The 14,700-nt window shown below is 42.6% G+C and overlaps 1 protein-coding gene across 1 annotated transcript in view; it reads left to right on the top strand.

The window, feature by feature from the left end:
* The first annotated feature begins 3,829 nt into the window (after positions 1-3,829).
* Positions 3,830-14,700, top strand: part of LOC124805036 (glutathione S-transferase D7-like) — a 100,938-nt gene continuing 90,067 nt past the window's right edge. Inside the window, exon 1 of the mRNA XM_047265456.1 lies at positions 3,830-3,941. The gene's annotated coding sequence lies outside the window, so the exon portion shown is untranslated. The remainder of the gene's footprint in view (positions 3,942-14,700) is intronic.

The following is a 14,700-nucleotide window of genomic DNA, read 5'->3' as shown; positions in this document are numbered from 1 at the left end:
TGGGCGAGTGACAGAGGGTGTTGTTTCATTTTGCTTCAACACAATGGTTTCCTCGCAGTTGCGCTCTTCCAACGTAGGAATCAAGGTGGCGCACCCGACAGGCCCTCTGGGTGTATTCTCTTCAAAGAATAACGGACCGAGACTAAATATGCTTGTCACTTCACTCCACACAGTCACATACGACGAGTGGAATTGCTCTTTGTGCATAACACGTGGATTAACAGGACCCAAATTTCGGCAGTTCTGTGTATTTGCTGGACCTTGTAGTGTAAAATGTGCCTCGTCACTCCATAGAATACTGCCTGGTCACATGTCGTCAACATTGATCCGTGCCAGAAAACAAAGAGCAGATTGAGAATGTTACTATGGATCTTAAGGTTTCAGTTACTGCGCTGTGTGGATCTTGTGCAGGCCCCAGTAAATATAGGCCGCGAAACTTACCGTACTGTTGACCGTGGTATGGGTAACTCTCGGGCACCTGCTGCACGGTCAGTTACAACAACAGAAGCATCGTCAATGTCTTTACTAGTTTTGCTACCAAGCTCACACGTTTTCAGATTGCATTATCATCTTCATTAAACCATTTGATGACATCGGGCCTTTCTTCAGACCTTTCAGAAGGTGATACTCTCTCAATGCAGCACTCTAATTGCTGCCGTTCACGTAATACAGTTCCACTAACAGCACACAGTCTTTCTTCGTGATAGTCGTCAATCATATTATGGCTTGCCAGATGACTGTGTGGATGTCGTACTCTCATACGAACAGTGTACAGTGCTAGATTTGATTCTGGTGGCCAAAACTGTAACTAACTTTTTTCCAGCAAAAATCGATAGATATGCATTAGCACATCTGCCACGTTTCGCTGCCATACGATTGTTACGTCTTACCATAAACTTAATAAACACAACAGATACACATAATGGAGACTTTAGTCGTCAATAATACATATTCCCTCACTGTTTACAACAGTCTGCCAATGATGAGGTAACTTTCGATTCCGTGACGGTAGAAATCACGTGGTTTTGAGGTAAAGAACTCGTTGAGCCATATTCGGAGCGCATTTTACTCCTCAGGGAAGTAACTCTTAGTACACTACACCTTCTCTGTTCCACCGGATGCTTAAGATTATGTTTTGTGAATGCGTGCAGGTCATTGTACAGTGAGTTGCTGCTCAACCATTCCTTTCTTTTCCTTGCGTTAGCATGAGGACCCCATTTCTCGTCACCAGTAATGACACTTGGTAGGAATGGTCGGTGTTGTTCATGAGCCAGTTGATGACGAACAAGGTAACTTTTGCGATTTTTGCTTAGAGCATGCGATACACTTACACTCGAGACTAGCGGTCTAAGGCGCTGCAGTCGTAGACTGTGCGGCTGGTCCCGGCGGAGGTTCGAGTCCTCCCTCGGGCATGGGTATGTGTGTTTGTCCTTAGGATAACTTAGGTTAAGTAGTGTGTAAGCTTAGGGACTGATGACCTCAGCAGTTAAGTCCCATAAGATTTCACACACATTTGAACATTTTTGAATTTTTACACTCGATTTTTTTAAGCTTCCCCATTGCATGCAATTGTCGCACTTTGGTGCAATGGTCTCATTTCATCGCATTTGCCAGTTCTCGAGTACACTGATGTGGATTGTTGTGGATTAATACGATCTTCATCTAACCGCAAAGGTCTTCCTGAATGTGGATGGCCATTAATATCAAAACAATCCTCCTTAAAACGAGAAAACCGTTTGCTTTCTGTGTTCTGTCCAATGGAATTATCCCCATACACGACGCCAATGTTTCTGGCTGCCTCTGCTGCTGTTAACCTTCTACTGAACTCAAACAGAAGAACATGTCGGAAGCGTTCCGATTTCTCCTCTTGGGACTCAGTTTTCTAGGGTCCATAGTGAACTACAAATAAAAAATAGCAATCGATTAATAATCGATTAATAATATGAACATGCAAAAAAAAGAAAAACGCTATGAACTTATGCACCAACCTAATATAATCACCTGGTACCTGCATAAGGAAACCATGTTAAGCGGTTTTTGATGTCGCTGAAAGTAGATCAGTTGTAAATAGCAGTCAATTTCAGAGTGGTTACTTCCACTTTGTCCTAGCTTACAGAGACCGCCATCTTGATTTCTGATGTCATAGAGCTGTGTCAGTATCCGTGGTCAGCCATCTCAAATTGTTTGTATTTCACACCAAAAGGATATTACACCATCTTGTATATCCCGCTAATTTGTACTTAGGACAAGAATCCTACTTCAGTAGTTAAATCAGAGGAGTTGGGAGAAACCTCTAGCACCTTTGGCTGTTTTGAATCTCCCATCACGTTTTTTACATAGGGGCAAATGGCCTATTAGGAGAAATCTGACAACAGCACAGATATCATGAGAGGGTGGGGGGTGAAATACAATGACGTCGTCAATGACGTCATAGGGGAGGGGTGATGCGATGACGTCGTCGGTGATTTCGTAGGGAAAGGGGGAGGGTGTGCGACATCCTTTATTCGAGAACCGACTCAGGCTGCTTGGGACCAGATGTGTAACCAGTGCGTTGCCCTGATTTTAAGACTCTTTTTGTGTACGTAATTACTCCCATTCCAATGGATGTGACTGCCCTTGTTAATGTTGCACATCATGACAAGAAACAGCATGTCGCTCACAGTCCGCAGTTCGTGGTCGTGCGGAAGCGTTCTCGTTCCCACGCCCGGGTTCCCGGGTTCGATTCCCGGCGGGGTCAGGGATTTTCTCTGCCTCGTGATGACTGGGTGTTGTGTGCTGTCCTTAGGTTAGTTAGGTTTAAGTAGTTCTAAGTTCTAGGCGACTGATGACCATAGATGTTAAGTCCCATAGTGCTCAGAGCCATTTTTGTCGCTCACAGGAAACTGAACACCGGGTATAAATTGATTTCATCACGCCTTTATAAAATGTGATATTTCCGTGAAACATTCGTCTGTTCTGCATAACTCAGAAGTAAAAGTGTTACCATTCGTTCCTCAAAGTTTTAAAACGAGGTCTTAAAGTCTTAAGCACTGATGTTAAATGTGCGCATGATGAACTGAAAAAGAGACATTTCCATATTTTAAAATGATTTGTATTGTGTTACAACAGGCAGTAGGTTTCTGTAATAAACATACAGCAAAATTTTTATGCGCTAACGTATTATTACTTGTCGATAACCCCGTTTTGGCATCTTGATCTATTTATTAAGTATTACATTGTACACACAGACACACATTACATACAAGTAACAAAGCAATTCAGAGTGTGCATTCAGCAAACAAATGCTCTTGCGCTTGTTAATTCTTAAGCTTTGGATCTCAAACAGCTTTGAATGTCCTACGACATTCTTCCTTCATTACCCAAAGGGTAAAGGATACAATTTCATCGTTTAGGTATCAAAGTGATTTACCTTGAACATAATAAGTGGATAACTATCAACGACTGAGATGCAACAGTTGTTGTGTGCTGCATTAGAATCTTGTTTTTGGCTCATGACACATTTTGAGGCTCACAAAATGAGTAACACCAAAAACTGCAATTTTAGAATCTTACCCGCTATTTGAAAAATTGGGGACACTGACGTCCCAGCGTGTAATGTATTTCTCACGCTTCTACAAGCAACATTAGACGATTAGCTTACTGTAATTTACCAGGACCTTGGCAGTAGGACTGGCAGACAGTGATGAGGAGTCTTACATAAGCGCTGCTTCGGAAGGACACGTTGTTCCAGGGACGTATACGGTTCGTTTGTAGCCGACGCAATTTGTCCAACGGCCGGACGACAGCTGCAGCCGCTGTTCGTGTTATGTCGGCAAGGCTCGGGAATTTCCGCCAGATGGACCACTTACCTTCCCGGCGGCGTCGCCGCCGCTGCCAGACAGCTGCACCCAGACAACGTACGCTCCACGCTGTTACATTGTTCGGAGTCATTTACGTGTCACGTAAGTCATTTGTACGCTTTTCCGTTTATGTGGAATATTCTTCTTCTTCTTTTCCCTTTACCAGTTTGCCTTTTGGGTCGGCATTGTTATATTATTATAGTACTTGGGGCACCGGCTTCGCTCAGGGAGTTGATATGAGATTGTGTGGTAGTTGGTAAAAAGGATAAGCTTTAAAGTATAAGAGGTAAAAAAAATTATTGGAAACATTATAAGTATTTACAATACTTGTTTATAAACAACGTTTTTCATTTTATTATCCTGGGGATGTATGCACAAAATTTTCTGATTTCCTACTCGAGAGCAAGCTACTTATAGTTGACCGTGAGAGAAGCAAAAGTCTTTCAGGTTGATGCCGCAATATTTTAAAGTTTGTCCTTGCGCTTTGTTAGTTGTAAAACTGTAGGCTAATTTGATTGGAAATTGCAGTGTCTTAAATTGGAATGGCAGTTCAGTAGAGACTAGTGGTGTTCTGGGGGTAAGTAGTTTATGCCCCTTGTTCTTTCCACCCATAAGTTCGGCTTCGATTACGTTATTCGATAGCTGTTTGACGATCACCCTGTTCCATTACTTGTCCGCGTCTGCTCTTCTCGTGGGGTGATTTTTTCGTGGCTAGCTTGAGTTCGCAGTCTTTTATTATAAGATTGTGTCGCAGTTCTTGATTCTTCAATCCCTTCATTTCGTTATTCTTCGGTTTCTCTACTTCTCGCGGTGCTCATTCTCGTTCGTTGGGAAATTAAATGTGCACTGCGCTTTTCGTGTGTTTCGTTTCTTCGTTGTTCTTTTTGTTTTCGCCGTTTTGCTTCAGACCTGGCAAGATCTCCTCTTTTACGATTGGGCATTGTCATTCACTCACTGCACCACTTTGTCGGTTCATCCCTTCTTCACTAATAAGAAACTGATGTTCGAACCCACGACGGGTCTTGCTATATATATGCTTGGTACTGACCAATGGGGAGACAATGATGTAAGATGTTCCTGGATGTTTCCAAACATTCTGGAATCTTTCCAAATATTTCAGGCTATTCCCAAACATTCCAGAACAACCCGTCTCATTGTGGAACATTCCGAAACATTCTGGAATGTTCTACAAATATCTAGAGGGCGAAGCTTCCCAGCCCTTATATCTTCAAAGGCACGCCCTTCAGATAAAAATGGGAACCTTCTCCGTGGAGGGGGTAGAGGGCTACCACACTATATAACTCCCTTGATCGTACCGGCTCTCTTTTCTGAGTTTTAGCGGCACGCACATTGTATACTTACTTTTATAGTGTGTATTGATATTCCCTGGGACGAAATTTGTGTACTCCATCTTCCTGTATCTAGAGTAATCTCACGTTGAAGTGTTACAATTGTTTGCGTAGCGCGTATCGAAAGCGGGACGTGGGGACTGGCCCACTGTTTCCCTAGACTGGTGTGGGAGACCGCTGAAAAAACACAAGATAATGCCATCGCCCAAAACTGTGTTTATTCCTTCATGCCACATTTCTTATATTATCATTATAATATTCTTTCCTTCCTGTCACAACGTGTCAGTTTTAAAGGTGATATCAACAAATACGGGTTCAGACACTACTGTAAATTTCCGGGCACAACCGCTCGTGTGAGTAAAGTCGCTTCGCAACTGAGGTTACATTACGTGCATAGTAGCACATCCAATTGTTGTCATCCCGTTTTCATTGCTTCTGAAAACTCGAAAATGTAGTAAGAAAAGCAATAACAACAACAACGACGACGACAGAAACAACAACAAAACGTATTTCATCACAATGTGTTTATTATCTTCCACTAAACCTGGGGAAAACGCCGAATGTTCGTAAGTTGCTGTCATGACATTTGCAATTTATTCTTCTTTCTTCACGTATGAAATGGTTTACACCTGTGCTGTAAGCTGGTCAAAAACTCTGGAGCGAAATATTCTGGCAATAAATTTTGGACAAGCAGTGGGTTTCCCAAAATCTTATGGGTCGAACAATTCAACAGGAATATTTTGGGTGTAATAATCGTTTTACAGTGACAGAATATGTAATACTAGTATTTAGTGCTAAAGTTTACAGGCATCATCTGCACCAAGCACTTATATGCGCTATGAAGCAAATAGCCGTTGTATGCATAGCTTCAGTTTGGAGGAAACAAAAAATAGAAGGACAGTACGAGCTACAAACGTGTTTCCAACGAGCAAACAGACTGGCGATAGACACGAAATTTGAACTGCTGTAATTATGATAAGATTGTTTATATATGAGGCTGATATCTGTCCAGATATCATTGGTGATCTTGCAGCTCTCGAAGAATGAAGTTATAATGAAATATAGACCTTTCGCTGCTTACAGGCGTTGAAAAATATCAACGGGGACAGTTGAAAAATGTGCGCCCCGACCGGGACTCGAACCGGGACACATTTTTCAACTGTCGCCATTGATATTTATCAACACGTGTAAGCAGCGAAAGGTCTAGATTTCATTATAAGTTCATAGGTTGGTTATAGGTTGTGGTGATGTTGGAATGTGATAGCTTCTTTTTCTGCAAGCGGGTCGAGCGGTGCGATCAAGCTGACAGAAGATTAGCGCCTATTAATGCGTAGGCTTCCATGTCCGGTGTCAACGTCGTTAAAATTCTTGCCTCAGAGGACCGCTACAACTCGGGTGAAACATCGATTTATTTTAAAATTTTGTAACACGACGCGGCGGTACACCGAGAAGGATTTTAATGAGGAGTAGTTCTCTACGTCTACATCTACGTGATTACTCTGCTATTCACAATAAAGTGCCTGGCAGAGGGTTCAATGGACCACATTCAAGCTGTCTCTCTACCGTTCCACTCTCGAACGGCACGCGGGAAAAACGAGCACTTCAATTTTTCTGTGTGAGCCCCGATTTCTCTCATTTTAACGTGATGATCATTTCTCCCTGTGTAGGTGGGTGCCAAAAGAATGTTTTTGCAATCGGAGGAGAAAACTGGTGATTGAAATTTCATGAGAAGATCCCGTCGCAACGAAAAACGTCTTCGTTTTAATGATTGCCACTCCAATTCACGTATCATGTCTGTGACACTATCTCCCCTATTTCGCGACAATACAAAACGAGCTGCCCTTCTTTGTACTTTTTCGATATCATCCGTCAGTCCCAACTGATGCGGATCTCACACCGCACAGCAATACTCCAGAATAGGGCGGACAAGCGTGGTGTAAGCAGTCTCTTTAGTAGACCTGTTGCACCTTCTAAGTGTTCTGCCAGTGAATCGCGGTCTTTGGTTTGCTCTACCCACAATATTATCTAAGTGATCCTTCCAATTTAGGTAATCCCTAAGTATTTACTTGAATTTACAGCCTTCAGATTTGTGTGGCGTATCGCGTAATCGAAATTTTGCTGATTTCTTTCAGTACTCATGTGAATAACTTCACAATTTTCCTTATTCGGGGTCAATTGTCATTTTTCGCACCATACAGATATCTTATCTAAATCATTTTGCAAGTCGTTTTGATCATCTGATGACTTTACAAGACGGTAAATGACAACATCATCTGCAAACAATCTAAGACTGCTACTCAGATTGTATCCTGTGTCGTTAGCATAGATCAGGAACAACAGAGGGCCTATAACACTTCCTTGGGAACGCCGGATATTACTTCTGTTTTACTCGATGACTTTCCGTCTATTACTACGAACTGTGACCTTTCTGACAGGAAATCACGAATCCAGTCGCACAACTGAGGCGATACTCCGTAGGCACGCAGTTTGATCAGAAGATGCTTGTGAGGAACGGTGTCGAAGGCCTTCTGGAAATCAAAAAATAAGGAATCAATTTGACATCCCCTGTCGATAGCACTTATTACTTCAGGAGTATAAAGAGCTAGTTGTGTTTCACAAGAACGATATTGTCTGAAACCGTGCTGACTATGTGTCAATAAATTGTTTTCTTCGAGGTATTTCATAATGTTCGAATACAGTATATGTTCCAAAACCCTACTGGAAATCGACGTTAGTGATATAGGCGGCCGGCCGAAGTGGCCGTGCGGTTAAAGGCGCTGCAGTCTGGAATCGCAAGACCGCTACGGTCGCAGGTTCGAATCCTGCCTCGGGCATGGATGTTTGTGATGTCCTTAGGTTAGTTAGGTTTAACTAGTTCTAAGTTCTAGGGGACTAATGACCGCAGCAGTTGAGTCCCATAGTGCTCAGAGCCATTTGAACCATTTTTTTGATATAGGCCTGTAATTCAGCGGATTACTCCTACTTCCCTTTTTGGGTATTGGTATGACTTGAGCAATTTTTCAGTCTTCTGGTACGGATCTTTCTGTGAGCGAGTGGTTGTATATAATTGCTAAATATGGAGCTATTTTATCAGTATACTCTGAGAGGAACCTTACGGGTATACAATCTGGACCAGAGGCCTTGCCTTTATTGAGTGATTCAAGCTGCTTTGTTACGCCGAGGATATATACTTCTATGTTTCTCATCTTGGCAGTTGGTCTTGATTGATCTGGTTTCGATGTTGTGGTTAGCAGCGGATAAACCAAATGTCTGAACAAGCTGAAAACCCCAATTGATAGAATTCTCATTTACGCGTGTTTGTCTATTTGTCTCAGCAGCTGTGTTCTTCACCGAAAATAAAGTTTAATAGCACTCTGGGCTCTGTTATTTAAAATTTGTTTGCTTATAAGTAAGCTTTACTTGCTAAGATCGATAAAAATTATCTCATCGTTATGTAGTGGCTCTTCTGCCACTGTTACTCTGGCATCTTAGCTTCTCCTGACCGCTTGTAGCGGTTGATACCAATACACACTGCTTGGATGAGCCCTCAAACTATTACCACGATTTAGTTTTTGTCATTTATTTAAGGTATCCAGCATGACAAACACACTTATTCAATTTGTATTATTATATGTATATTCAGCTGAAGGATTATGATGATTAAACCTCTATCACCCGACTTTCGATCATTCTACTTTAGCTTCTTCTAAAACCTTTCGTCTGGTGAACTTCTGTCTTAACTACTTCGAACTACATTGTTCACTGTAAGGAAGTATCTTGTTACAGATTTTTTTAAAAAACATGTGAACTATTTTTTTTTGTAATGTGATTGTTAGGGACTTTTTCTCTGTTCTATGATGCTACAATACCGATCACAAGGCAGATGTGTGGCTACTACAAGGACACTTGTGACTGATTTAGGAATGGGAAAAGTTTTATGTGAAGGGTGTATGCAACTGAAACGGCCCTCTCGTACAGTACCTTACCTATAGCTAGATAGTCCACCCAAGGATATGACTGAAAGAAACACTACGGTACAGGATTTTTCATTAGCTGGAGAGCTTTTGCCCTAACTTCTCCCTACCTCAGCCAAATATGAATGAAATTGTATTTCGTGCCCTATCTAGTGCATTCAGCTTTCCTTAAATTCTTTCCTAGTGAAAGCTGTATTTACTCAAGTTGTTTCTTAAGAACGAATTTGTAACTTGTGGCACAATGGCTGGATGAAATCAAAATGAGGGTTAGAGAGCAAAGCGAGATGCATTCAGTGAATTTCAAAATTAAATTTCGCCAAATCATCTGATTAAAAATTCTAAAAAGTTTTAGCCTTAGATAAAGTTAGTAAGCAGATCGATATCACCTGCTGCAGGGGCGACCAAGAATTCAGCTCACGCGCTCAGCCTGCCTCCACACTTCCCCCACCAGCAGATCATGATGTCTGAGCGATATTTAAATGGCAATACAGGCGCACTGCGTGCGACATGGTTTCATATTTTATTTGTCAACAACATAGAGCACAAACGAAACTAATTTTCAGTATCATTAATTTTTTGCGTAATGAAGACATCATTTTTATGTAATACAAAATGTCGGCATATGGACAGACGCAGACAGTTTAAAAGATTTTCCCGCTCAGGTAGCCACGTATTTCTGATTTATTTAGTTTCATAATCATAAATGGTTTTTCACACAATTAGGTTTATCAAAATGTTGTAGTACTTTTGCTACGTAATTATGGAGACGTGGAAACTCTACCTGAGGAGAACAATGTAGATGTCCGGGACAGTTTTAATGTAGATTACTCAGTTCCAGCTCGAGATGGACAGGAGCCTTTCAACTCAAATGGCAAACTGTCTCGAAAACAGTTCGAAAAAATGTAAGATCGGCAGTGTCTTCAAAATGTTTAAGAAAGAATGCCTGCAATTCTTTCAAGGCGACAATGAATTATTCAAACGTCGCATTTTCTTTAACGCCAGTGACCTTCGGGAACTGCACTATATTTTTTGTCAGAAATTGTCCCTTCAGTCTTCAATGCAGTTTTCTTTTTAAATGCGTCCGTCATCAAATCAAAAGATTTTTTTCACCTTGAAATGTCTTATTGTTAGCAGTCTGAAGTCAAGCCCCTTAAAATTCAAGGTCTGCAATCCATTGCAGATGTTCTAATTTTCGTCCCTGCTCTCCTCTTTCCTTCATAAATTCAGAAATAGCGGATTTTAAATCGAAAAATCGTACCAGGCATGCCCTTTAACTTTACCAACGTACTTCGCGATAACATATAAAGTCTCCATACTCTTCGTTGATTTCCATCGAAAACTCTTGCAATTCCGGTGGACTATTGTAAGCGACTTCAGAAATTTTACTGCTCGTACCAGCAATTCCTTCACGTGCTCCATGTCTGAAAATGTAGCAGAAAGCCCTTCTTGATGTACTGGACAATAAATCCCGTGGGGTATCATATAAGTTTTTGCACTTTCGTTGTCAGCTAATTCATGAAATTCTTTGTGCATTGTGCTGTAATATCATTTCATAGTAAATCTGCGGTACCCGTTGTTTACACAACTGTATAAAATATAATGGGAATTCTCATCCGTCTTTCTGTCATTTCCATTCATTTTTTGTGACAATAGATAGCTAGACTGCCTCTTTTTATGCAAACAGCCACTGAACCTGTGAATGTCCTTCGTACGACGAACAAATAGCGAAGGGTAAATGGCGTTGACGCCATGATTCTCCCAAACTGAAGAGAGTTGTGCCGATAAAAAGTCCCAAACCACAATACTCAAGGAAATGTAGCACTGTTCCGGGTACTCCCCAGAAGGACCAAGCAAAGCTGAGACAGATCAGGTCTCGGCCGCACATGGTCTGCACAACGTGCGTGTGTAAAGTTTGCCATGCCGTGGCAGACCCTCCTCTATGGTCCCTGCCCTTCAGTGTGTGACGTTCACCCGGTTTGTCTAGCTGTGGTTGCTCCTTCGCGTTTCCACTTTACTTTCATATCTCCATCAGCCTATTTGGGCTGCTTTAGATAGGTGGAGTGTCCATGATGAATTTGTTACCCAGGTGATATTCAACGACAAGTCCACAATCGAAGTCACTGAGCTTCCCTGTCTGAACCATTCTGCTGTTACTGCTTCCATAATGACAACCACAACACTCCCCGTCTTCTTTGATACTGAGGTGTCCACCTCACGTCACATCTAGAGGTCAATTACACATTACGTAGGGGTTTCCGGATACTTTTGATCAGACAGTATCTATCCTTTGCATCCATATCACGCGACCTTGAGTCAGATAACTGTAGTAGTGATCGTATGGTACATCTGGCTGTTCATGACTGTCATGCTGACCGCCACTACGATGTCTGGCTTCAGATTTTTCAGGAGGACTATACTTTAGGAGATACTAGTGTAGAATAATTCGAATACAACATTCCATATAAGATGTGTCCTATCTTTACTGTTACAGACATACAGTTGGTTACTGAGATCGGTTTCCATTTCGCGTTTTGACGCTCCTCTGTTTTTTCTACAGTGGTGTGAAAAAAGTGTGCTGTCTAAAAGATAAAAAATGCGTAGTTCTACAGAGCAACTAAAAATGAGACTGCAACTGTCAGTGTCTAAACAAGAAAAGCGTCAACGATGTGCTAGCAGAGCGTATTTCCCGATGTAGGAAAAAAATCAAGTGAAAATCACCATCACTGACGATGCTTTACCTCAATAAAGCGAAACGCATCTAGTGAAAAAAACACGTATTTTTTATAGTTGCAACGACAGAACGAAAATACCCACAAGAAATCAGAAACTACAACTGTGCACTTCACAAAACGAAAAAACGTTGTATCCTATGACTATATCATCAGCGAGTCACAGTTGGAATCGGACAGCTCATACAAATATCTGGGTGTAAGAGTTCGTACATATATGGAAAGCAATGATCACATAGCCTCAGTCGTGGGTTAGCAGGTGGTAGACTTCGGGTTATTGGTAGAATACTGGGAAAATGCAGTCAGTCTACAAAGACGATTGTTAAAGAATCACTCGTGCGACCCATATTGCTCAAGTATGTGGGACCTGTGCCAAATAGGACTAGCTTGGGATACTGGACATATACAGGAAGGGTAGCATAAATGGTCATACGTTTAATTTACGGATGTCCATCTTATTGCACGGACGAGTGACTTCAGCTAATGATATGTATGAGAAAAAGTACCACCACAGTGTGTCTTGAGAATGTCTTTATTCTATCACACGAATAGTTTCGGAGGCACATTACCGCCATGCTCAGGTTCATCACTGCCAAAAGAGTAATTTCCTTGGTGGTAATGCGCCGCCGAAACTAGTCGTGTGATACAATAACGACATTCTCAAGACACAGCTGTGTCTTAGGTTTGTTTGTCCCGCGTTGGAGTGTTTACAGAGATGCAGAAGAAACTGAACAACAGGTCTTGAAGATAAACGTAAATTATCTCGAGAAAGCCTACCTGCAAATCGCCGAGGAATATACTGCAACCTCCTACTTATCGCTCGCATAGGGATCGTGACGACAAGAGTAGATTAATTAAAACCACGCAAAGAGGAATTTAAACAATCATTCTTTCCGTACTCAATACATGAATGGAACGGGAAGAAACCCTAACTAGCACAACTCCGCCATGCACTACACATTGGTTTGCAAAGTATAGATGTAGACGTAGAGCATAATTCACTGTGTCGAGACGTTGAATTTGAACCCTGCTCCTGCCCTAACACGAGTACAGCCACACAAAACTTTGCCACCTCGCCCGGTGGCTTTATTAGATACTAGAAATCATTTGCAACAATTGTCGAAAGAGTATAATACTGTCTCTTTCCTTGTGCCTGTGTCCCGCACGTTCGCAGGATCGGCATGGTTATCGTGTGATTTGGCAAGGTTAATTTAAGGGGTGATCCGATGCCCTTCCTGTCGCCACCCCTGTGGGTGAAATGATGATGAAGACAACACAACACAATGACGAAGACAACACAATACCCAGTCCCTGAGCGGGGAAAATCCCCGACTCAGCCGGGAATCGAACCCGGGCCCCCTGGCGCGGCATTCTGTCGCGCTGACCACTCATCTATCGGGGTGGACTCGAAAGAGTATAATATCAAAATTGACGATTAGGTCACTGTTGCTTTAAAGAGCAGTTATTAACTGTGTAATTATTGTGACTGTTTCCATGGCACAGTGCACACTTACCAGCATTAACTTAGAGATAACTGTCGTGTTCGCCTGTGTCGCCGGGCTCCACTCGGAGGTAAGCTATTTAGATTCTTGGCGGTGGATGAAGTTTTCACTGCCAGTATTTGTTCAGCAAAGGTAATGTAGGTGGTATCGTGAAGATCCCGATCACCAGTCTTTGCGCGTTGTACTGAGTTAAATTCCAAATCTCTCCGCACTGTCATGAAGTGAGGAAATGTGAAACTGTTGATTGTGGTTAGTCCGCGGGATGGGGACGCTTGTCTTGGCTGCTCCATTTGTGTTGTTCGAGAGGAATAGGTACATTCTAGCACTGGGTTTCATCATCTCCCATCTCCCAACACCATCATTGCGCAGTACAAACATAACACTAAACTACACAGGGTGTCACAGGAAGGTTGCGACAAATTTCGAAGAGTTGTAGAGGGTGTCTTGAGGAACAAATCGAGGATAGGAATCCGTGTCCAGAAACGTCATCCAACGAGGCCAGAAACGTCATCCAACGACGCTGCGGAGCGTCGAAGTTATTGGCAGCGGCGCGTGCCGGTAGGACATCCCTGCGGCAACAAACGTGACTTTGTACGCTGACGGACCACAAGCGGAACGTCTCGCAATGTTGTTTTTCAGTGATCGTGACTGACTGACACGATCGCCAGTGGAGAAGATGGAGCCAGCTGCTGCATAGATTGGCCTCGTCTCCTATGAATGAGATGCTCTGCTGCTGTGGTGGATGACGGTTTTGGATATGGGTTTCCAATTGCAGTTTATTTCTCTCCTGTACACCGAAAACCATTGGAGAGTTTAGAGGGTTTCAGGAGAAAGATAAGCTGCGGGTCGAAACCCATGTCCGAAACCGTCATCCGCAGAAGCAACAGAGTATCTCATTCACAGAAGACAAGGCCTTTGTGCACAGCAGTTAGGTCCATCTTCCCCATTGGCGATTGTAGCAATCAGTCACGATCACTGAATGACAAACAACGTGGCGAGACGTACCGCGTATGGTCCGACAGTGTTAGAGGACCGCCGGTGCCTGTAACTTCGACACCCTGTAGCGTCGTTGGATGACGTTTCCAGTCACGGGTTCCTACACTCGATTTGTTTCTCAAGACACGCTCACACGCTCAACAACTCCTCGAAGTTTGTTGCAACACTTCTGGCACATTTGTGGTAAGTTCCTATGAGACCAAACTGCTGAGGTCACAGGTCCCTAGGCTTACATACTACTTAATCTAACTTAAATAACTTACGCTAGGGACAACACACACACACCCATGCCCGAGAGAGAACTCGAACCT

Source organism: Schistocerca piceifrons, chromosome 7, assembly GCF_021461385.2.
Source record: "Schistocerca piceifrons isolate TAMUIC-IGC-003096 chromosome 7, iqSchPice1.1, whole genome shotgun sequence".
NCBI lineage: Eukaryota > Metazoa > Arthropoda > Insecta > Orthoptera > Acrididae > Schistocerca > Schistocerca piceifrons.
The sequence above is the reverse complement of the archived record's forward strand: the minus strand, read 5'-3'. Positions and strand labels throughout refer to the sequence as shown.